Here is a 22,935-nt window from a genome sequence, read left to right as displayed (position 1 = left end):
TTGGTTTTTTATTGATTTTCTAGAAGAAGACAGGCCAGTTGAAGGGCTGGGCTCTAACAGTAGGCTGCTGGGAATCAAACAACTGTTTTCTTTTACTCATGTTACTTTACCGAGTATTAAAACCTGATGTTCTGAAATCTTACATTGAAAGTCTTAATGTAACGATGTGGAAAGTAACTAAGTACATTTACTCAAGTATTGTGCTTAAGTACTTTTTTGAGATATTTGTAATTGACTTGAGTTACGTATTTCCATTTAATTCACCTTTATACTTCTACTCCAATACATTTCAGAGGTGAATATCTCTCAGTTACTATTTACATTGTACACATAATAACTCACAGTATTTGCTAATATGGTACAATGCAGTGCTGTAGAGGTGGAAAACGTACTCAGATCTTGTACTTGAGTAAAAGTAGAAGTACCAGAGTGAAGGAATACTCTGTTACAGTAAAAGTCCTGCATTCAAAATGTTACTCAAGTGAAAGTAGAAAAGTATTCTCATCAAAATATAGTGAAAGTAGCGACAGTGAAAGTAGTCATTGTGCAGATTGGTCCATTTCAGAATAATATATATGATATGTTTTATAATGATTGATCATGAAAGTGTTCTCAAAGCCGGTAAAGGTGCAGCTAGTTTGAATGACTTTGTATACTGCAGGGTAGCTGGTGGATTTACTCCAGGTGGAACTAAAGTCTGATTTAACACTTGATTAGATTTCACATCATTCATCCACATCTGTGAAGTAACTAAAGGTATTAAAAACATGTAGTGGAGTCAAAGTACACCATTTACCTCTGAACTGTAGAGGAGTAAAAGTGCAAAGTAACAAGAAATGGATATACTCAAGTAAAGTACTTAAGTACAGTACTTGAGTAAATGTACTCAGTGACGTTACACCACTGTGTACTAGTATCTTAATTTGGTCCACAAGTATAGAAACAGGATGAATAATAAAATACTGTGTTGACACTATTGATATTAACAGCCTGCGGTGACGTGTTAGGAGGGAGTGTCAGGGGTCAATTATTTTCTAACTGCTGTTCAACATTGGTCTTGTGCAAAGTTTACAACTGGGCTTGCTGAAACATCTTAATCCTGATGTTGCAATCTTGCAGCAGAGTGTGTCACTTTCTGAGAAACGAAACATACGGCACATTTCCACAGAACTAAAACTGAGCTGTCATCCTGCTGATCTCTGCGCTGATAATGTTCCATTATTTCCTTCTGTTCAGCAAATGGACAGTTTTCAAATTGTTTTATCTAATTACTTATTTCATAGCATTATTTATTCATATATAACTATCATGGGCCATGGTGCCCAGAAAAAAGCTCCACCACCAAGACGCACGCTTTTTAGTAGTCACTCTCTTTTTGTAATTGTTTTGTCTTAATGTAGTTATTTTGTGTTGCTTTGCATCACTTTGTTGTGGCCCTCTTTGTAGGCATGTTGCATCTCTCTGGAGTTGTTCTGTGTATGTTGTTAGATGTTTTGGTCAATTGTATATCATTTGATCTTGTAGTTATTTTTTGTTAGTGGTTGTTGAGCGCCTCTGTGGTCGCGTTGCATCTCTCTGTAGTTGTTTCATCTCTTTGTGGTCATTGTGAATCTTTGTAGTGTTTTTTTGTCCATTTGTTGTTTCTTGTTGAAGTTATTTATTGTCTGTTGGCGGTTTGCCCCTTGTTGTTGTTGTGTGCATCTATAGTTGTTTTGGGACTCTTGTAGTTATCTTGTGTGTCTTTGTAGTTCTTTTGTCAATTAGTAAATATGTTGGTAATTATTTTTGTCTGTGGTTGTCTTGCTCCTTTTTGTAGTGGTTTTCATTTCTTTGTAGTCATTCTGTGTCTCCTTATAGTTGTATCTTTTCAATTTTGTAGTTGTTTTTTTCTCATTTTAGTTATTTATTATCTGTTTTTGTTATGCCCCTTTTTGTCATGTGTGAATTTTGGTAGTTTTTGTGATCATGTTGTTTTCTATTTAATTGTCTTGCCCATTAGTCACTTTCAAATCAAGTACTTTGCCGTACTTAGTTCCCAGCACTTAGTACCCAGCACTTAGACCCCGGCCACACGAGGACGAAAACGGCTAAACGCATAGGATTAACGCAATCGCAAACAAGCTTCCGTCCACACGTTTTCGTCCTCGTGTGGCCGGGGCATTAGTTCCCAGCACTTAGTTCCCAGCACTTAGTTCCCAGCACTTAGTTCCCAGCACTTAGTTCCCAGCACTTAGTTCCCAGCACTTAGTACCCAGCACTTAGTACCCAGCACTTAGTACCCAGCACTTAGTACCCAGCACTTAGTACCCAGCACTTAGTACCCAGCACTTAGTACCCAGCACTTAGTACCCAGCACTTAGTACCCCCATGGAACTAAGAGCCGATCGCGTTCACACCGGAATAAATTCCCTGAGGGAAGATTACGCAAATGAAGCCGCTGGGTCCTTCTCACTTCGGTTACAGTTTTTCTCGATTGCTAACACACTAAAATTATACATGAAGCACAATTCTTTTAACTGGCACTCAAAGAGCAAAACATCGGCTCAAATCTCCAAAACTCTAAACACGTTTTCAGCTTTTCACACAAATTGCAAATCAACATGGCACTTTCTGCAAACCACTGCACACGTCTCTCCACGTGATACACAGGAATCTGACAAGTCACGTGTTGGCAGGTTTAAAACACTGATATTCAAAATGCCTCACACATGGACCAATGATCAAGAAGCACGTTCCACCTGACCAAACACCTGATGGCATCATTGTTGGCTCATCAATCAGGATGTTAGCACTATAAAAAGACCACAGGTGAGTACATTCTTACAGCAACAATGGAAGCCAACATGGAAGCAAGAGGAAGAGCAAGAGGAAGAGCTGGGCTGAGAGTGAGAGGAGGAGGAAGAGGTGGGTGAGAGTGAGAGGAGGAAGAATGAGAGGTAGAGCTGGAGGGAGAGGACGTGGACAAAGAAGAATACTCTCATGATATATCAGAGCTTATATCTGTTGTGTGAAACGTATTTACTTCATTACTGTAATTGAATTGTTGGCATGTTGCAGACTATAACTACAACAATCCTGCACAATGTACTGTGGTGAACTTACTTTGATGCAACACAGACACTGACCGACCCACTATGTCTTTGTTGTTTATCTGAAGGACTGAGAAACAAAGAGGTGGAAGGCTAAGGATGTCCAATGAGGCACAGGAAGCAGCAGCTACAAACTGGGTTTTGCAAACAATGCCATCACACTTAGAGAGATCTGAAGCATAGTAGCTATGTGCTGAGATGTTGCACAAAGTTATCTTTGAATAAAATGTGATTTTTTTCAACAACTCATTTGTATTTCTTCATTTACTGTATTTTTGTAAACTCAAGCAAATCTTTCTCTGCAGAAACCTCTCTGTACAGAGCACAGCCCATTACAGGTGAAAGTGCTTTAGAGTATGCTCAGCAGTATGTAGCTGGGTGGTCAAACCATCTAGTATTATGAATGAAGTGCGTTATATTTGGTGCAAAAGTTTGCATTTGGTAAGTGTTTATAGTTTTGAGGGCAGTTCTTCATTTAGCAGGAGAAATTAGGAGTTTTGCCCTTTGGGTGTGTGGTTTTGTGAATTGTGTTTAGTGTTCTGAGAAACTGAGCAATTAAAAAAAAAAGTGTGTTAGCAATCGAGAAAAACTGTAAATGGATTCCTTGCGTCGTTTCCCTGCGTTTAGTCCCTCCCTCCAGGGAAGCATGGAGGGACGCAAGGAAACCACGAGAAGCAGGGAAATGAGTTTTAAGAGCAATGGGACGTCCTTTCCTCCGGAGCGTCACGTGAAGCGACGTCTGTTTGTGATGACACTGCACAGCTGATCGTCTGACAGCAGCTCTGTCCCCGTTATTTTCACACACACCCCCGCCTCTGTTACAGCCCGTCCACACAGCGGCGTGCGTTGAAGCTTCCAACGCTTCTGCCCATTCACTTTGAATGGGGTGACGTCACTTTTAGCCGAACTGCATTTTGGGAAGCGACGTGGAGCGTTGCTGGCAAAAAGTTGAGCAATGTTCAACTTTTGACGCCTCGACGGAGGCGTCAGCCAATGAAATCCCGTTTATGCAAATCTGCCAGTACAAGCGCTAGCCAATCAAACCGTGTGTATGCTGGGAGAGACTACGCAGGTCATTTTCTCATATTACAAAAAATGGAGGGAAAATTCATTATAGCGGTAGTGAATCACCCGGTGCTGTATTCTTTCACACACAGTGACGTCACGAGCTACCCACAATGCAACGCGTGCCATATATATATAAATACGCCATTTTCCTGGAGGTGCTAATATAAACAGCTAGCTAACGTAGTCAGGCAGAGCGCACTAGGTTTTTTTTCTGAATTAACGACCGAAGAAATCGCTGCATGTCTTCGGATTACATCTCTGGACTTGAGGGGTGTGCTCTAGGTCGTTACCAGCGTAAACTAGAGCTGTGTGGGTTGTCCGATTGCCCTTACAGACTGCCTGCAGATGTATGGAAAAACGACTCTCGAAAGTGGCCTTCGGTCGATTTTGGCAGCATCTACGTCTATCTTCTGGAAACACCAGGTGAATACCCCACTTGTCACAATAATATTATCATGCCAATGCATATATGTGGTATGTTAGAGTTGACTATATTGATTAAGGCAATAGACTATGATATTCAGCTTGCACCTCGTGTGAAATGGCGGATACCGGAAGTACGGTGTCGCCCTCGGCCCAAAACCCGTATGTGTGTGTGAAAGAATGATCAGTCTCTGTTCATCTACCGGGATACAAACCGGAGGAGCGAGGCATGGAGGGAGGTGGCAGAGACAGTGGATGAAACTGGTAGGTTTTCGCCTGTTTGGGGATTTTATATCCAGTTTACTTCGTTTTAACATTGCTATTGCTTTGTATGTCGGGGGCGGGAGATTCATGTGATTGGTTGTTGGTCGCGTTGCTCGCAAAAAATCCCCAAGCTTCAGATACGCCCACCTCCAAGCGTCAACGCACGCTGCTGTGTGGACGCTCCAAGTACACATTTACTGACACAAACATTTGTATCATCTGTTGTAGACTCAAATAAATAAAATAAAATAAGAACTCATTCTCAAAAAAGATAAACGCCATTCTTAAAATGTATAAGCGAACATTAGTTTAATTAATATTGATTAGAGTGCACAATAGAAATAAAATAATTGAGAGAAGAAAAAGAGATATGTTATCTATCAAAACCCAGTTAGATTAACATTAATTGGATTGCACACTTTGTTTGTTTGTGTGGATATGTAGCACATTAACATTTTAATAGCACTTAATGACTGACTGAATGGAAATGACAATAAATGAAAATGTGAAACGAAAAAAGCGATCATAAAAATGTTTCCAAAAGATGAATAAAATGATTTTTGACCACTTTGTTGTTCAGATATATCACATATTTGTAACTAAATGATACATTAATTGAAACAAAACACGGTATAAACTGAGGAGTGAGTCCCGTGAGGTTCGTGTATTTTCTTCACTCCGCTGGGAAACTGCTCTCATGTCAAGAAGCATCAGATCAGTGCATGCACTGCATCGTCCAATCAGTGAGCGATACACAGTAAGGGGGCGGGGCGAGTGTCTGAAGATTTCCTCGAAGTGGTTCCTCGATTATAGGTCCTCCATTATCGCTCCTCGCTACTCCGGCAAAAATAAGGCCATTGGGACGCTACTCAAGATGGCGCAGACAAATCAACTTCCGGTGAGACCGAGACCGAGGAGCGAGGAAATGAAAAATAAGATAAGTGAGAAAGGGCCGCTGACTTCACTTCTTCTGCTTTGGGTTTAGTGGCAGGCCGCAAACAACTTCACGGTGTATCAGTGGCGGTCGGCCCATAGGGGTGCTATGGGCGCCGCCCCCCCTCTTCCCACATGTTTGATTGTCATTAAAAAATAAAAAATATTTATTTTTTATTTTAATGAACAAGGTAAATATTATATAGTTGGTATCAGTAAAACGTATAATCTACAATAAAATCTCGTTTAAAATTGTTTTACGATGTCTAAAGTTACTGATAAGTCACATGTTTCCTGCCTGGCCACAGCGTGTATCATTACCCTCTCTCGTCCGGGCGGTAGAAAGGAGCCCTCAGCCAGAGCAGCAGCAGCCAACTGTTGCTATCTGTATACTATGCCGCCGAAACATAATTTCAGCCAATCAGCGTCGTCAGATCTGATGCTCAAAGGGCGCCCTGTCAGCGCCCTGGCCTGTGTGTCTGTGAGTTGTTTGGACTCGTATCCAAGGTGACGCTACAGTAGTTGTCGAGGATGGCTGCGTCTGCAGGTGGAGACTCCGGTGCTAGTGGATCGCCGGAGCTGTAGATTAACTGTTACGGTTGCTGTTTGTCTGCTCCTTAATCTGCTGGGATTGTTTGCAGCTGTGTGCGTGTGTGTGATTATGCAAATGAGCTGTGTGGTTGCCCCAACATCATTAGCTGCCCATCCTCTGGTCCGCCTCTGAAGATCGGGATTGGATTGACGTCGTCCAATCGCAGCGCACAGCCGGCGCACACCTGCTGGGGAGGAGTACAAAGGCTGCGGACTATCACCACTCTGGAGGCTCTGCTGTATGAGCGGAGGCCTCTCGCTTGTTGCTCTCGTTTGTGTGCAAATGTGTAACCAGTGGTCAACTAGTGTGATCTTGTGTGTTAGTAGTGCCTAGAGTAGCTTAGTTAGAGTAGTTTATATCGTGTTTAGAGTAGCTTAGGGTTTTGTGTAGTGATGGCGAGATGAAGCCTTATGAAGCTTTGAAGTTTTCCAGCCAATTGGTTCGCAAAAGGGTTCATCTCATGAGGCTTCATCATGGGCTTCATTTGAACACAAACCCCCCTGTTGGTCAAAGTGTGTAAAACAGGCAGATTGGACATCTCAACAGTGTGCTCTCTCATACCGAGTTCCCATTGAGTAAAGCCTTAGAATACATCTAAACAACGAACATTAAATCATATTTTCATGTTAACAATATTGTATTTATTCCAGTTTAATGATTGTGATTGAAAAGCCTAAGGAGGCTGGTACACATTGCAAAGAGGGATTTGTATTCCTTAATAATATTCATAAACTTAACCATGTTGTAGCCTGAGAAAGGCTAAACCATATCAAAGAATACATTCATTAACTACATGATCTCATTTAGCTGTAGCTTTTATAAACAACAAAAAAGACGTATTGTTCAGTCGTTGAACTAGGGACCCTGCAGTCACGAGTCAACTGTTTTCCAGCTGAGCCACAGCACACACACTAAAGCTCCCTGAAAACACTGCAAGATATGTATTCCTGTATTTATTCATGTTTTTATTGATGTTTTTATTCCTACATTTATTTATGCTTGTATCTATTTATACTTATGACATGTTCCGACCTCTAGTGAGGGTCTGAGCTCTTTTGATTCCATCGTGTCACCGGGCCCGGGTACAGGACACAGGAGGGGTAATATGGTTCTTGTTATACATCCATGGGTATTATGAGCGTTGTGGTTCAACCATGGATGTATAATAAGAACGCTTCAACGGTTCAACTGATCTGAATGGCTTCCTGAAGCAGTCACGTGGTATCGACAGGCAGCGAGGCTTCGTTTGTCATCGATGACGTCACTGGCCCAAAACGATACAAGCCTTGATACATGCTTCACAAAAAGCTTCGGGGATTACTCGACACACGCTCCGAAGCCTCGGCGCAATACATAACATCACTAGTTTTGTGACCGTTGCCTTTAGTTTAGCTGTGTGTTTTGTATAAATTCCCGGTGTTAGTCAGTACCACTTTTAAAGTGAGGTTTTGTTTAGTTCTTTATTTAGTGTGAGTGTTATTTCTTTGTATGTACACAGACTCCTTTTCAAGAGTCCTCCCTTAGTTTGGTTATCTGTCAATCTGTGCCCTTTTGGCCCTTTTGTTTGTTCCAGGCTGCATGCCTTCCATTTTGTTTACCGCTGCTATTTAAAATAAACCACTTATAATTATACAAATACCAATCTGGTCGTGTCGCTTCCCTTTGGTTCCCCTAGCCCAGGGGTTCTCAAATGGCGGCCCTCGGAAATGTTTCTGGCGGCCCGCGATAGTTAATGTGACACGCTGAAATGCATGCGTTATATTTTAATCCTCCATGGTTGTATCTAGTAAGAATTAGAATGAGTAGCTTTCCAGCGGTATCTCCTGTGAGACTGTAACCAGGGCACAGCAGCCAATATGGCCGCTCAAAGCAGCTTGACTTTACACTGTGTGGGATTGGTGGATTTATGTGTCCGTCAAGGAAATCTCGGCCGGCAGCCATCATGATCTGAAATGACCAATGGACATCGAGAAATCACTAAGGACCTACCCACCAAGTAAACAAAACATAAACTACGTGTCTCCCATCAGTTTACGTCTGTGAGGGGAGAGAGACAAAGAAAATGTCTAAAAAAAACTTTACAGTTGCCAACTTCGCTAGAGATTTTTTTCGCTAGCAGCAGTGAAGAAGAAGAATACAAAGACAACAACAAGGATCCATTTGGACATGGGTAGGTGTAAATATTACAGTAATAGTGTACTGGCAATGTGTGGGGAATACCGCGAAAATGAACAATAGGTTTATTGATATATATTTTTTATCGATAGTCATGAACTTTTTATTGGGACAAAATAGACTCTCCATTAGCAAACGTTTACTCTGTGTTAACGTTATTTTGGTGTGTAAAAGTGAGATTACATGTGTAGATGATTAAATTAATCATTTATTCGTCCCACAACGGAGACATTTACAGTGACATGTTTTTGCCATCGATTATTTTATCATACTGTTCTGTCCAGATGAGCCTTTGTCATAGATTTATTTATATGTGTGCCTGTTATTATTTTACCGTCCTGTACAGATGAGACTTTGTAATCAGATGTAGCCTATGTATGTGTGTCTGTGATTTTATACTGAATGTAAAGTAACTGGAAATACTGTGTGTGTGTGTGAGTGAGTTAGTGTGTGTGTGTGTGTGTGTGTGTGTGTGTGTGTGTGTGTGTGTGTGTGTGTGTGTGTGTGTGTGTGTGTGTGTGTGTGTGTGTGTGTGTGTGTGTGTGTGTGTGTGTGTGTGTGTGTGTGTGTGGTGTGTGTGTGTGTGTGTGTGTGTGTGTGTGTGTGGTGTGTGTGTGTGTGTGTGTGTGTGTGTGTGTTAGGGCTGTACCCGAATATTCGACTATTCGAATATTCGTTCGTTGGCCAACTATTCGGGTTTCAATGTCATTATTCAGATATTCGTTTTTTTATTTTTTTTCAATTATTTCCCCCCCCCCCCTAAATGTATGCTATTAATAAAGGCGAATTGCCATATTCTTATACTATATTTATACTTTTGAATTGCACTGTTAAAATGCGGAATATACAATATCAGCCTGTGCTCCTGACATCGCGTTCACTCACAGTCACGAACGCAAACGGCTCGCTTCACCTCACTTCACCTCGTTTCACACACCTGAACACAAAATGCCGAAGACTTCAGCTGTGTGGGACCATTTTAAATTGGACGACGGTAAGAAGAAGGCAGTGTGCCAAATATGCGACAAGAAACTGGCCTACCACGGTGGCACAACAACTCTGAAAAGTCACCGGATGCTGTAAATACTAGCTTAGTTTAGCTGTTGTCAAGTTGCCATGATGAAGCTGCTTTATCCGCCGTTTAAACAGTAGCATTAGTCAAAAGCTCCTGCAGCAGAAACCTATCTGTTAGTGCTATAGCCAAATTTAAGGAAGAGATTCCACCAATACTTAACTCGATAGCATGTCTGCATGTAAGGGAGGAAACTTATACAAAATGTACACCACCCCAAATTGATCATGTTGTTGATAGTGCTACAGATGCGCTGCGAATAAAATTAGACTCTGTTGCTCCTTTGAAAAAGAAGAAAATAAAACAACATAGATTAGCTCCATGGCATAATGCCGAAACCCGCAAAATAAAGCAAAAGTCGAGACAACTTGAAAGGATATGGCGTTCCACTAAACTTGAAGAATCTCGTTTAATTTGGCATATTACTCTCAATGAATATAAGAAAGCACTGCGTAAAGCGAGAGCAGCCTACTACTCTTCATTAATAGATGAGAATAAGAATAATGCAAGATTTCTTTTCAGCACTGTAGCCAGGCTGACAGAAAGCCACAGCTCGATTGAGCCTTCTATTACCATAGCACTCAGTAGTAATGATTTTATGTGCTTTTTTAACGATAAAATTGTTACTCTTAGAAACAAAATTAATGACCTCTTGCCTTTGACCAGTATAGTGTTATCAACAGCTCCCGGAAACGTAAGTTCTAATATTACACTAGATAGTAAACTAGAATGCTTTTCAGCCATAAACCTTGAACAATTAAATTCAATGATTCTCTCTTCTAAACCATCAACGTGTATGTTAGACCCAATTCCAACTAAGCTGTTGAAGGAAGTTTTTCCATTAATTAGCACTTATTTATTAAATATTATGAATATGTCTTTATTATCAGGCTATGTTCCACAATCATTCAAAGTAGCAGTGATAAAACCGCTTCTTAAAAAGCACAACCTCGATCCAGAGGTTTTAGCCAATTATAGACCTATTTCCAATCTTCCGTTCCTCTCAAAAATTCTTGAGAAAGCGGTCGCAAAACAGTTGTGTGATTACTTAAAAAACAATGATTTATTTGAAGATTTTCAGTCTGGCTTTAGAACACATCATAGCACAGAGACAGCTCTGGTTAAAGTCACAAATGATATTCTAATAGCCTCTGACAAGGGACGTGTCTCTATTCTTGTTTTGCTCGATCTCAGTGCTGCATTTGATACTATCGACCATGATATCTTATTGCAAAGACTAGAGCACTTAGTTGGCATACAGGGAACTGCTTTAGACTGGTTTAGGTCCTATCTATCTGAACACTCTCAGTTTGTACGTGTCAATGATGAATCTTCCACGCAAACCAAAGTTAGCCATGGAGTGCCACAGGGCTCAGTGCTCGGACCTATTTTGTTCACATTATATATGCTTCCGTTAGGCAATATTATAAGGAATCATTCTGTACATTTTCATTGTTATGCGGATGATACTCAACTATATTTATCAATCAAGCCTGATGAAATTAATCATCTAAATAAAATTCAAGACTGCCTTAAGGACTTAAAAACGTGGATGACCTTAACCTTTTTGATGTTAAACACGACCAAAACTGAAGTTATTGTACTTGGCCCGAAGAATCTACGAAACAAATTATCTAAGGATATACTAACTATGGATGGCATTAATTTGGACTCCAGTGAGACTGTAAGGAATCTTGGTGTTATATTTGATCAGGATTTATCCTTTAACGCCCACATAAAATCAATTTCAAGGACCGCCTACTTCCATCTACGTAACATTGCAAAAATCAGGCATATCTTGCCTCAAAACGATGCAGAGAAACTAGTCCATGCATTTGTTACTTCAAGGCTGGATTATTGTAACTCTTTATTATCAGGGTGTACCAAGAAGTCAGTCAAGTCGCTTCAGCTGATTCAAAATGCTGCAGCTCGTGTACTAACCAGAGTTAGGAAAAGGGACCACATTACTCCTGTTCTGGCTGCCTTACACTGGCTTCCTATAGAACACAGGATAGAATTTAAAATTATTCTTCTCGCCTACAAAGCCCTTAATGGGCAGGCGCCATCTTACCTTAAAGAACTCATTATACCCTACTGTCCTACTAGGGCAGGGGTGGCCAACCAGTCAGAGGTTAAGAGCCACATGTTTTCTATGTTACTGCAAAGAGCCACATCAAACACACAGTCACTGATATTGTTTCAGTTTTTAGTTTTCTGGAGACAAGATTTCAACCACGTCACTGATGCATTTTTGTGGCATTGGGATATATATTTTTTAAATCCTCTGGAGCAGAGAGAGGAGCTGTGGATTATTGTTATTGATTAATGCATCAGTGTTTCTTAGGGTCAAAAACACTAAACCCACAACTTAAGATGAAAGCGTTTAGTTTATTTAATAAAAGAGCACATGTTCAATGTGAAAAGTGACAGTAGTTATAGATTATTTGCAATTTGGTGCTATATATATATATATTTTTTTTTTTTAAAATTATATATATATATAACACCTTGAATTTCATGTGGGGCGCGGGGCTCCGTTGGCGGGGCGCAGCGCCCCTCCAAGACAATGGTAGGGGAAACACTGGATAGTGTTTAATCAACGATAGGTTTCCCCCCCCCTCAAAGGTGATTGGTTCACTGCATTGCAGGTATTATTGTGATTGGCTCTTGGGCCACATCAAAATTAGACGCCTGTCATCCTCTCATACTGACACCTGACACCACACATACACACGTAGGGAGAGCCGGAGCGATTTTATCCGAGCCCAAACAACTTTGAGCGGCCAAATTACGTCAGAATTATCAGCATTTAATACTTAACAGACCTACTAAATATCAGGTTTAACTGTCAGGAGTAGTGTTGTCACGATACCAACATTTTGGTTTCGATACCAAGTCAAGAATTGCGATTCCGATTCTTTTTCTTAAAAAAAGGGAAACAGTCTTAAATGTAATTGTGCTTTATTTCACACCAGAACCATAACCATAACACAAACTTTTAAACAATGAGAACAATAAATAAAATAAAGGACAAGAATTCGTATTAAATCAAATTAATACATGTCTGACAGACAGGCCTCGTGGTGTCCGTAGGCTTGCCCTCACTGTCAGAGATATAGCTAAAATACATCAAAATGTCGCTTCTGGCGTCTTTTTTGTCAACAAGCCGAGGCGCAGCAGCAGCTGCACTCCCACTTGCAGCCATGCTTCTCGTTTTCTCACATGCTCTGGCAGCTAGCGCGTGGCCGCGTGCACGAGAGAGGGGAGGGACTTAGAGCGTGCTTGAGAGGGAGGGACTACAGGCACGGCTGCAGTGCAGGGAGTGAAAGCAGAGCGCTGAACACACACGGCTCTTATTAAAACAGCGCTTTCTCACCGGAGTACTTTCCCCCGTCACTCTTAAAGTACCGATACTAATGAAACGGAGGAATCGTAACGTTTTTAACGGCAGGGTATACCTTTCAAGTATCGGTACACCGTGCAACACTAGTCAGGAGTCAGTGTCTCTCCCCCAAACTCACACATACAATTCGATATGAACTGAAGAGCCGCATGAAACTAGGCAAAGAGCCGCATGCGGCTCGAGAGCCGCGGGTTGGCCACCCCTGTACTAGGGCATTGCGTTCCAAGAATGCAGGGTTGTTGGTTGTTCCTAGAGTCTCTAAAAGTACAATGGGAGCCAGAGCCTTTTCTTATCAAGCTCCACATTTGTGGAATCAGCTTCCAGTTTGTGTTCGGGCGGCAGACACCCTATCCGTTTTTAAGAGTGCGCTTAAGACTTTCCTTTTTGATAAAGCTTATAGTTAGAGCTGATTAGATTCAGCCCCTAGTTTTGCTGATATAGGCTTAGTTTGTCGGGGGACATCTTACTTCTTCCTTCTCTCTGTCTATACCTGTGTACTCTCATGTTCCGATTAACCCAGCTTCCCCAAATGTCTTTCTTTTTGGTGTCTATATACGCCGGGATCCGGAGTCATGGATGATCCTGCGCTCCTCTGTCCTGGATCGCGAGCCCTGGATCTTGAGTCGTGGCTGTGGTTCTGGATCATAGGTCCTGGATGGATATCCTCGTGGATTCATCTTCCTATTATACACACATGCATTTCCAAACATTTGGACTACCTATGTTGCAAATGTATTATCTTTTCAATTTACACACGGCATCTATTGCACGTCTGTCCGTCCTGGGAGAGGGATCCCTCCTCTGTTGCTCTCCCTGAGGTTTCTCCCATTTTTCCCTTTAAACTGTGGGTTTTCTTCGGAAGTTTTTCCTTGTACGATGTGAGGGTCTAAGGACAGAGGGTGTCGTATTGTCATACTGATATTTTGTACAAACTGTAAAGTCCACTGAGACAAATGTAACATTTGTGATATTGGGCTATATAAATAAACATTGATTGATTGATTGAGTAACGTTACACATGATAAAATCGTGCACTTACTTTGCTTGGAAAATCGTTGCAAGCAAGCAACCGAATTGTTTTTTTACATTAGTTTTTCAATTTTATCCGAATAGTGAAAATAATAGGAGCAATGTGGGAACATCTGGGGCTAAGGCAATTATTGGCATACAGTTCGTTCATTTATTTTTCGTTCTTCATTTATTTAAATATCGGTAACAAGTGTTACACTGTTAGGCCTACTGTTACGGCTATGTTATTAAAAGTATTGTTGTTATAACAGAAATATGTGTTTTGTATCTTCAGGTTGTAAAACGTTATAGACGGAATTTGGAACCAGATTTGGTCCCCGGGCGCTGCACTGCGGCTGGGTTAAATGCAAGAGGACACATTTAGTTTTAATGTATGCGAGTACTGAGACAATAAATAAATATAAATCGTAATAGTATGCTCTTTCTGCGCTTCTGCTTAACATCGTGTTGTCAGGTGTCTCGGAGCGTGTTATGAAAAAATGTTGGCAAAAAAATATTTTATTAAAAGAAATAAAAGATCTCTCCGCACCGAATATTCGAATATTCGCTGTTGATTACTACCGAATATCCGGAGCCCGAAAAATGGTATTCGGGATAGCCCTAGTGTGTGTGTGTGTGTGTGTGTGTGTGTGTGTGTGTGTCTCCTTCTGTAACCTCCCAAACTTTATTTTTATGTGTGCATTGTTATTTGTGCTTGAGCAACATTTTACTTGAACTTTATTTCAATGCAATTAGTTGTAATTATTGTCCTACACAGGCGGCGTTTATCCAGCAGCCACAACATCCATCTGTGCCGGCCCCCAGGTCAAGATCTACTGTGGCTCAAGGGCCTTCACCAGAGCCATCACCACCAAGGACCAGCAGACCATCATCACTACAGCTGCCTCCACCTCCATCTGCGGCTGCCACCAGGTCAAGATACACCTCAGCACAAAGGCTCCACCACAGCCATCACCTTCAACCCAGCCAGCAAGGAGGTCTCGTGGAGGTCTCGTATAGCACTTGTACACCCCACCTACACAGCAGCCCATGCACCATCACCCCCATCTTCACAGCAGCCAGACCCACTGTCTTGGAAGACAGACAAAGACCTTGACACTGTCTTGACATTTATAATGAATAGTTGGTTGAAAGTTCTGATGTTCAATATTGTAAATAGTGAGATTTTCCTGTTTCTTATATTTATATAAATAGTTGGTTGAAAAAACCATATTTATAATAAATTGTTGGTTGAAAAAAAAAAGGTTGAATGCTCAATTTGTATTTGTACACATCACATGAACCTTGGTATGTAATATGAAGTCATTATTCAGTCCTGATGTATCTCAGTCCCTGCTGTGGTGAAAGTAGAGTGATAAACACCTATTTCACTCAAAATTTGAATTTAATGTTTTTCATTTTAGACAGGAATAACACATTTATATACAGTGTAATTCAAATATTTCACTGCTTTTGTGATCCTAGGACTTTGGTAACCAAATCTAAAATACCAAAACATTTCGATCACATGAGTAAATTTGTGTTTTGAAGATTTTCCAAAAATCGGATTTCACATTTTAAGCTTTTGAGCTACTTATCTCATCAAACAGTGCTCTAAGGTGAGCAATATGCATATATAGCAAGACCAGAGATTGTCCTGAACATTTTCATATTTAACACATGGGGTGTGTTGAGATCTTCATATGAAGTGAATACTTAAAACGAAAGTTAATTGAGATCATGGTATGAAGTGAATACTTAAAAACGAAAGTTAATTAATAAATCATACATGATCAATCATATTCTTGTATAAACCCATAATGAGAATGCTTCTTGACGGTTTTTGAATATGTATGTGCTTACAATTTTTTCTGTTGCTATTTTGATAACTTTGCGTTTTGAAAAGAGGGTGTTGTGAGTTTTCATAGTATGTTTAATACTTAAAAACGAAAGTTAGTTATAATCAAATATAATCAATTATATTCTTGTATAACCCACAATGAAAATGCTTCATATTTTAGGTTTTTCTATAGTTACAGTATAAACAAAACAGTAGGCCGTTTTCCTCCCTCTCCTGTGACAGCAGTACACAGGGAGGGGGGCTCCAGGCTTAAGGAGAAACACAGAGGCCAAAAAGAGTTCATGTCCTTTTCACACTAACATGAGAAGGTGGGTCTTATGTCATAAAGCTATGGAACATGTCGGGACATGTTTAGCCCTGTACATTATAGGGCATGCGCAGTTTTCCACAAATTGGGTGTAGAGGAGGAGTTTGTTTTTTGGGTTTTCGATCCAGTTTTTTTAGTATAAAGAGACTGGTTTTTTGAGAGAGGGGGGTTAACCCCTGGTAGACTCTCTCCCGGTAGGCTGTGTGCTTCAGAGCTGGGTAACTAGCTCTCGGTAAGATCCTGCCAGACGGGGTAAATATCTCTCGAATTTCTTGGTTGTTGGCTGAGTGGAATGATTTGATGAGAGATGTGTTTGTGAATATTATAAATACCGCTACCTGTGGGGAAAATCTTGCCCCCCGAATTTTGCGGACAGGTATGGGTTTTTGAGTGTTAATCCGCCGTCTGTGTCGGAAAAAGTGTATGAATATTATAAATACCGCTACCTGTGGAGAAAATCTTGCCCCCCGAATTTTGCGGACAGGTATGGATTTTTGAGTGTTAATCCGCCGTCTGTGTCGGAAAAAACGGTATGAAACTGATGTGAATTGAGTTGGTGAAATGAAAAAGTTGAATGCGCTTTTTATTGTCACCGGTCTTTTTACGAGGAAATACCTCTAAATTCTATCGGGAGAATTTTAAAATGTCACAACTGAAATGGGCAGTTGAAATTAAAACATTTTGGTAATAAATGTAAGACTGTGAATTAAAGTTTCATTTGAACATGATCACAGCACGGTTTTTTTTTAGTATGATTATAATGTTGTAAAGAGAGAAGGTAAAAACCCTGTATTAGTTGGACATATTTTTCTTCAAATAAACTGAATCCCACCAGTTGGATTGGGATACTTTAAAAGACACCTGTGCTCTCCTCTCCTGCTTAAAAGGTAAGATTGCACCCTGCCACACACACTTAGGTAGGAGCACACTCCATTTACTGATATCAAAATCCTTCGGGATCGCTTAAACAGATTAAAAAAGAGTTGTCTGAATTGAAACAGCAGTTAATTGAACCTGGTTTTTCGGGGGGTTAGGAAGAGGTGAGATCTTGCTGACGTTGGTGGATCTGAGCCAAGCAGCAACCTTACATAGACTCAATAACTTCGGAAAGGTCAATTAGTAGGTCAGAGTAATTTACCGGAATAAATTATCAGGACCTCTCCGACTCTAAACATGGCGCCCAACGTGGGGCTCTGTGAAAAGTAATATTTTTACAGAGTCAAAATACAAGAACCAAAACAACCTAGTAAAAAAAGTCGATGAGTACAAATCAGCGAAATACAGGCTGAAAGTCTTGTTAAAATACCTACCCCAAATCCTAGAATATATAATTAAACCTAAAAGTGTAGTAATTTAAGTTAATACTATTGCACCGGACTGAGGGTTATATTATATCGGATATTGCTGTCTGTTAAAGAAGCTAAAAGTAGGTTCTTCTTCCCCTAGCCAAATTGAGAAGCCCCTGTGGTCCCTTTAACACAGGTTTAGGTGGATATAGTGAAGTCAGCTGTAGGAGCACTGCTCGGTACCTGTCCAATTACTTTGAAACTTATAGGTAGGACTTAACAAAGAGCTGCGGTTTGAACTTTTGCGTTAAAACATAACGTGGGGAAGAGTTAATGCGAGATTTAATAAAGATAAACATAGGTCTAAAGGTCCCTATGCTGTTGAAAAAACTCGAAGTTCGGTACATAACACTCTTAGCTGAGGTACCTGCATGTACTAGCTGAATCCAGAAAGAGAACCTAGAACCAAGTGACGGTATAGTCGGACTGATCACCCGTCGGGAGTAAAGCCTAGGAACTTGCATGTGTATAAAAGAGTGAACGTAAATCCTTAAATACATTTTTGTGTTGTTTTTTAAAACAAACAAAAATAAATAAATGGCAGACGAGGTTAGAACGCAGTTTTTAATGACTCGGAGCCAACCACACAGGGGGGATACACAGAAGCAAAATCCGGAGCTTCTGCCCGCCCTGGTCAGCTTAGCCCAGACCCACGGGCGTACCGCGACCAAAATATGTTTCCTGTCAGACTACCGTTTGGACAGAGAGCAACAAGCAGGTGGTATAATGTCTGAGACCCTACCTCCACCATACAGGGATAAAAGCTCACAAAATGCCATTTAGGAGTATCCCATCTACTACTCCTAGAAGAAAACACATTGTTAGACATGATGTTCGGAAAAGGAATGTTGGAAATAATAATGGCAAATTTTGAATATCTCAAACTAGATCAAACAAACCATGTTAATAAACCCTGCTAATAGGAAGCTAAAACATGCAGGAGAAATAGCAGTAGCTCTGGCAAAGAGAATAGGTCCTAGCATGCAAGCACAGAGTGATAATATGATAAGGACTATTAAACTGTCAGAAGGCAATGTGGTGATCAGATGACCCACTCATACCTGTTGTTTTACATGTACCATTTAAACCTATGTGGGAACTAACAGAAGAAACCAAATTCCAAGAATATCTTCAAAACAAATATGAGGAGGTTTTTCGTGAAGCTAAAGCTCAAATACTTTACCAAAATCAACTAAACTATTTACTTTTGACCCCTTTTTGGGAATGGGATTTTCCGTTACACAACGGAAAACTCAATTCAAGCCTTAAAGAACGCTATAAATACAAGTTAATGAGAGTTAAATGTGGTGCTATTTTGCTCATGAATGGAGCTTGCACTTTTGGAAAAAAGGTTTCCTCTTTTCTCTGCTCCCGAGGTGCTGCAGAAACACGCAGCACACGGGGTCAAAGACAGGCGTGACCTCTGGAGGGGAAGAACATTTGAGCAGACCACGAAAGACCATTACAAGTTTTATGGCCTCAGCACAGAGGAAATAGTGTTCCTCTCACCAATGAATAAATCAACTCTTAACCAAGTCGGATCTAAAATAGACATAGCTCCAGTTGTTAAGAAAAGAGGGAGATTCAAAAAATTATCTTAACACCAGAACAATAATATCAAATATCAAAAACCAAAATAGTATGTTGAGACCAATTCTCAGAAACTAACAGTGTGGAGATAAGGAACCAGGGTGATAGAAAATCTGTGTTATTCATGTCCATGACTTGATCAGGAACAGAGGAAAAATTATCACCTGAAGAGAGGCATCTTGCACTTGCATTAAAAATGTATCCAGCCCTGAGGGAAATGTCTCAAGGTACCAAAATGTGCATATACACTCTTTATTTTTCAATATCTGAAGCTACTAAACAAACTGTTCAGGGAGCAAAAACAATGATGAGTAGATGAAGAAAATGGAAGATGATAATGTCTGATCCAGGAAGTATGCCACAAAGGGAAAACATTGAAACCCTTACAGAAAACCGCTACTCCACAGATAACACTGTTTACAGATGGGAGTTTGCGAAAAGGTGACCAAGCAGCCACTTGGGCCTTTATAATGAAAACTAAATCAGGTGAAGTACTTTGCAAGCAAAAGGGTGCAATACCAGGTACAGCCTGCTGAGGAAAAGGCCATTTGTTGAGGGACTTCCTTTTGCTAAAAAAGGAAATATAGCACACATCCGTATTATTACTGATAGTGATTATTATTAAAAAGCGGGTAAAGAAGAGCTTAATAATTGGGAACAAAGGCAGTTCAAAAATGTGAAAGGTGAAGCGCTGACACCCCATCTATTGAGGGTCTTATTGCAGAGTTAAAGGCAGGCATGTAGAATGGAATCATGTCCGTAGCCATACAGATAAGATATAATTTGACTATCAGGGTAATAGAGAAGTTTTACCTTGCTTAAAGCACGGGACGAGTTAACCACCTGACTGCCATATTCCCTAGTATATGGAAAAAGGGTGGAAGCATTCACGTACCACCTGAAGAAGCTCCTTAGGTTGTGCGTGAATTACACAGCAGTTTAGGCCATGTGGGCCTATTTCAGATGAGAAAATATTGTCTCCACAATAAAATCCTCTTACCAAAACTGCGATTGCACCTACAACACACATGGTCAACATGTCTTCAATGTGTAGAGGTGGATGGGTTTAAGAAAGTTCATCCTGAGCATCTTAAAATAATAGAGGAAGGACCACTAACCATTTTTAGTGCTGACATAGCAGGTCCTTTTCTGACCCGCACTCCCAGTGGGAATAAGTATTTCCTTGTGACCTTTGATAAATGGAGGGAGTCATAAACATGTTTATCCTCTGACCAAGAGTAACTGGAACACAGTGTCTGCTAAAAATGGTGGAACATATAAGTATTTTTCCTAAAAACTGAGAAAGTAGGAATGGATAATGTCACTCACTTTAAAAATGAGAAAGTTTTTGTCACCCTTGCAGGATAAAGGGAATCACACCTATCTGGTCTTTACCATAGAAGTATCAGGCGTTAGAGCCAAAGAGTGGAGTATAAAAAACTGTAAAACAAATTGGGACATTCCAATCAATTTGACAAAGCTGAATATATTCCTATAAGTATGGAAAAGCTACCTATAGGGCAAAGGTCAGGTCATATCTAACTATCACACCTTTTCCGTTTAAATTCAGAAATCGTGTATGGGTGACCAGAAAGGGGAAAAGTCCAGAGAAGGGTTAGCTTAAAACTAAATCAGAAAGTTTGGATACAGTGAAGTCAATTTCTGGGAAAGTAGTTTCACTCCAGAGGAGAGGACCGGTTCACCCTAGCCAACTGAGTTTAGAATCCAGATAGGAATATGACTGCGGCCTACCCATCCACTGTTGATGTGATCAGTCTCACATCACATGACATGTTTTGCACACACACGTGGCAGTTAATGTGCTTTCTTCCACAGAAGAGGATGGCTTTTTGTGGGATCTTCCCGCAATAAGTTAGAATTTGTCTTGGAAAATTCTGTGCCAAGGGATATTTTATAGAGCAAAAGAGGGAATTTAAATCTGAGTAACAAGCAATAGCTCCAATGCAAAGGATTTAGCAGTAGAACTGTTAGAATCTATAGTGAATTATGCAGAAAAATGGCAAGACGAAACTCTGTCTATTAGCATATGGATCATTAGAGCTTGAATGGAGAATACCTCAGTATCAAAGAGGAAATGGAAAATAACCTTTATATTATTTTTCTCATTGTTTTTTAACTTTACACTATTAGTTTTCTTTTCAGTTATTTTTAATTGTTATACGCTTACACCCTAAAAGAGTATTCATTTAAATTTGATTTTTTTTGAGCAGATCTCTCCTTCTTTTTTGCTGGTTCTCACACAGCATGAAGGTGTAGGGCTGTCAGGTCGTTAAACTGATAAGAGTAAATTATGGCCCAGTGCTTTCTGCCATTAGAGGCCAACTGAGTAAGAGGAGAAACAATCACCTTGCTGTATATAGAAATTCCAAAGCAATATGGAATACATGACCCCCTTGAGAAAACCCTTGGGGAAGTTTTTATTTTAACTGAAACAACTTTTTATGAATCAGAGAAATGATTTAAACTTGATTTTAGCTATATTGTTGAGATTAATACCTCAGCAATCTACCAAGAGGATTTGAACCTGCCTAGCGGGGAAACTTCAGTCACAGTGCCTCAAGTGAAGCCAAGTAGACTCCTGGACCCAGGAAACCTGTGCAGAAGGACCGGAAGGGGCAAGCGGTGAAAAGGAGGAGACTCATAAGAGAAAAGAGCGATCTGATTCAGAGGTCTCCCCGGGTGCCCAAGCCAAAAAGATGTCCTTGCTGTCAATAAAGGAACATGGAGTAACAGACCCCTTGGAAGGATTCCTGGGGGAAATTGTTTCAAATGAAACAATTATTAATGAATCAGAGGTCGCATACGTGTATGATCATAACTATATGGATGATATTAGTACCTCTGGAATCTACCAAGAGGAATTGAACCTGCCAAGCGGAACTACTTCAGGCACAGGGTTTCCAGTAAAGCCAATTCCTGAAACCAGAAAACTGGTGCAGAATGGATCAGCGGCTGAGTCACCTATGACCCCGCCAGAGGAGGAGGACGATTCTTCCAGCTCTGTGGGACAGGCTGCACCTCTACCCGCTGAGCCACTCAGATCGCAGTGGATTTCCCAGAAAAGGATGACGACTACCTGATAACTGCATGGTCAGATATCAGACGCCAGGTAGCAGCAGCCCTACCTACCCCCTGCCACTGGTCCACTTCACCATCTCCAACCCGGTGACTTCGTGCTGGTCAAGGACTTCCGGAGAAAGAGCTGGAAATCCAACCGTTGGCAAGGTCCCTACCAGGTGCTCCTCATCACCCAGACAGCGGTCAAGGTCACCGAGAGAGCCACGTGGGTCCACGCCAGCCACTGCAAGGTCGTAGTCACAGGCCAGGAGAGACGGTAGAAACAGACGACAACAAGTGATGTGTCCTAGTCACCAACGAAAGACGACAACAAGTACCACCAGCACCACACTGGCACCACATACACCTAATCTCACACTGCACACACAGGATGTCATGAGCGAGTGCCAGCTAAGCTGTTTCATATGCCTCTGGTTCCTCGTTTGTGCTATCATTGTGTGGGGACTCATTGACCTTGTCACAAAGTCATGAGCGATTATTGACGAGGTCTAAAAAATCCATAACAACTGTCGACCGAGTTATCTGGTTTTCGTTTGGAGATGTCGTCCAGCGAAAAACTGCAACCCCTCCATGGTCAGGGTCAAGGATTTACATCAGATAGCAACATGGATTTAGGAGTCTACAACAGATGGGCCCCTCGCCCAAGGACATTCCTGTACGGTACTATGTTTTCGGTGTTTTTTCACACCAGGTTCATCAAAGGGT

Source organism: Gymnodraco acuticeps, unplaced genomic scaffold (genome assembly GCF_902827175.1).
Source record: "Gymnodraco acuticeps unplaced genomic scaffold, fGymAcu1.1, whole genome shotgun sequence".
Classification (NCBI taxonomy): domain Eukaryota; kingdom Metazoa; phylum Chordata; class Actinopteri; order Perciformes; family Bathydraconidae; genus Gymnodraco; species Gymnodraco acuticeps.
Note: the sequence above shows the minus strand (reverse complement) of the source record.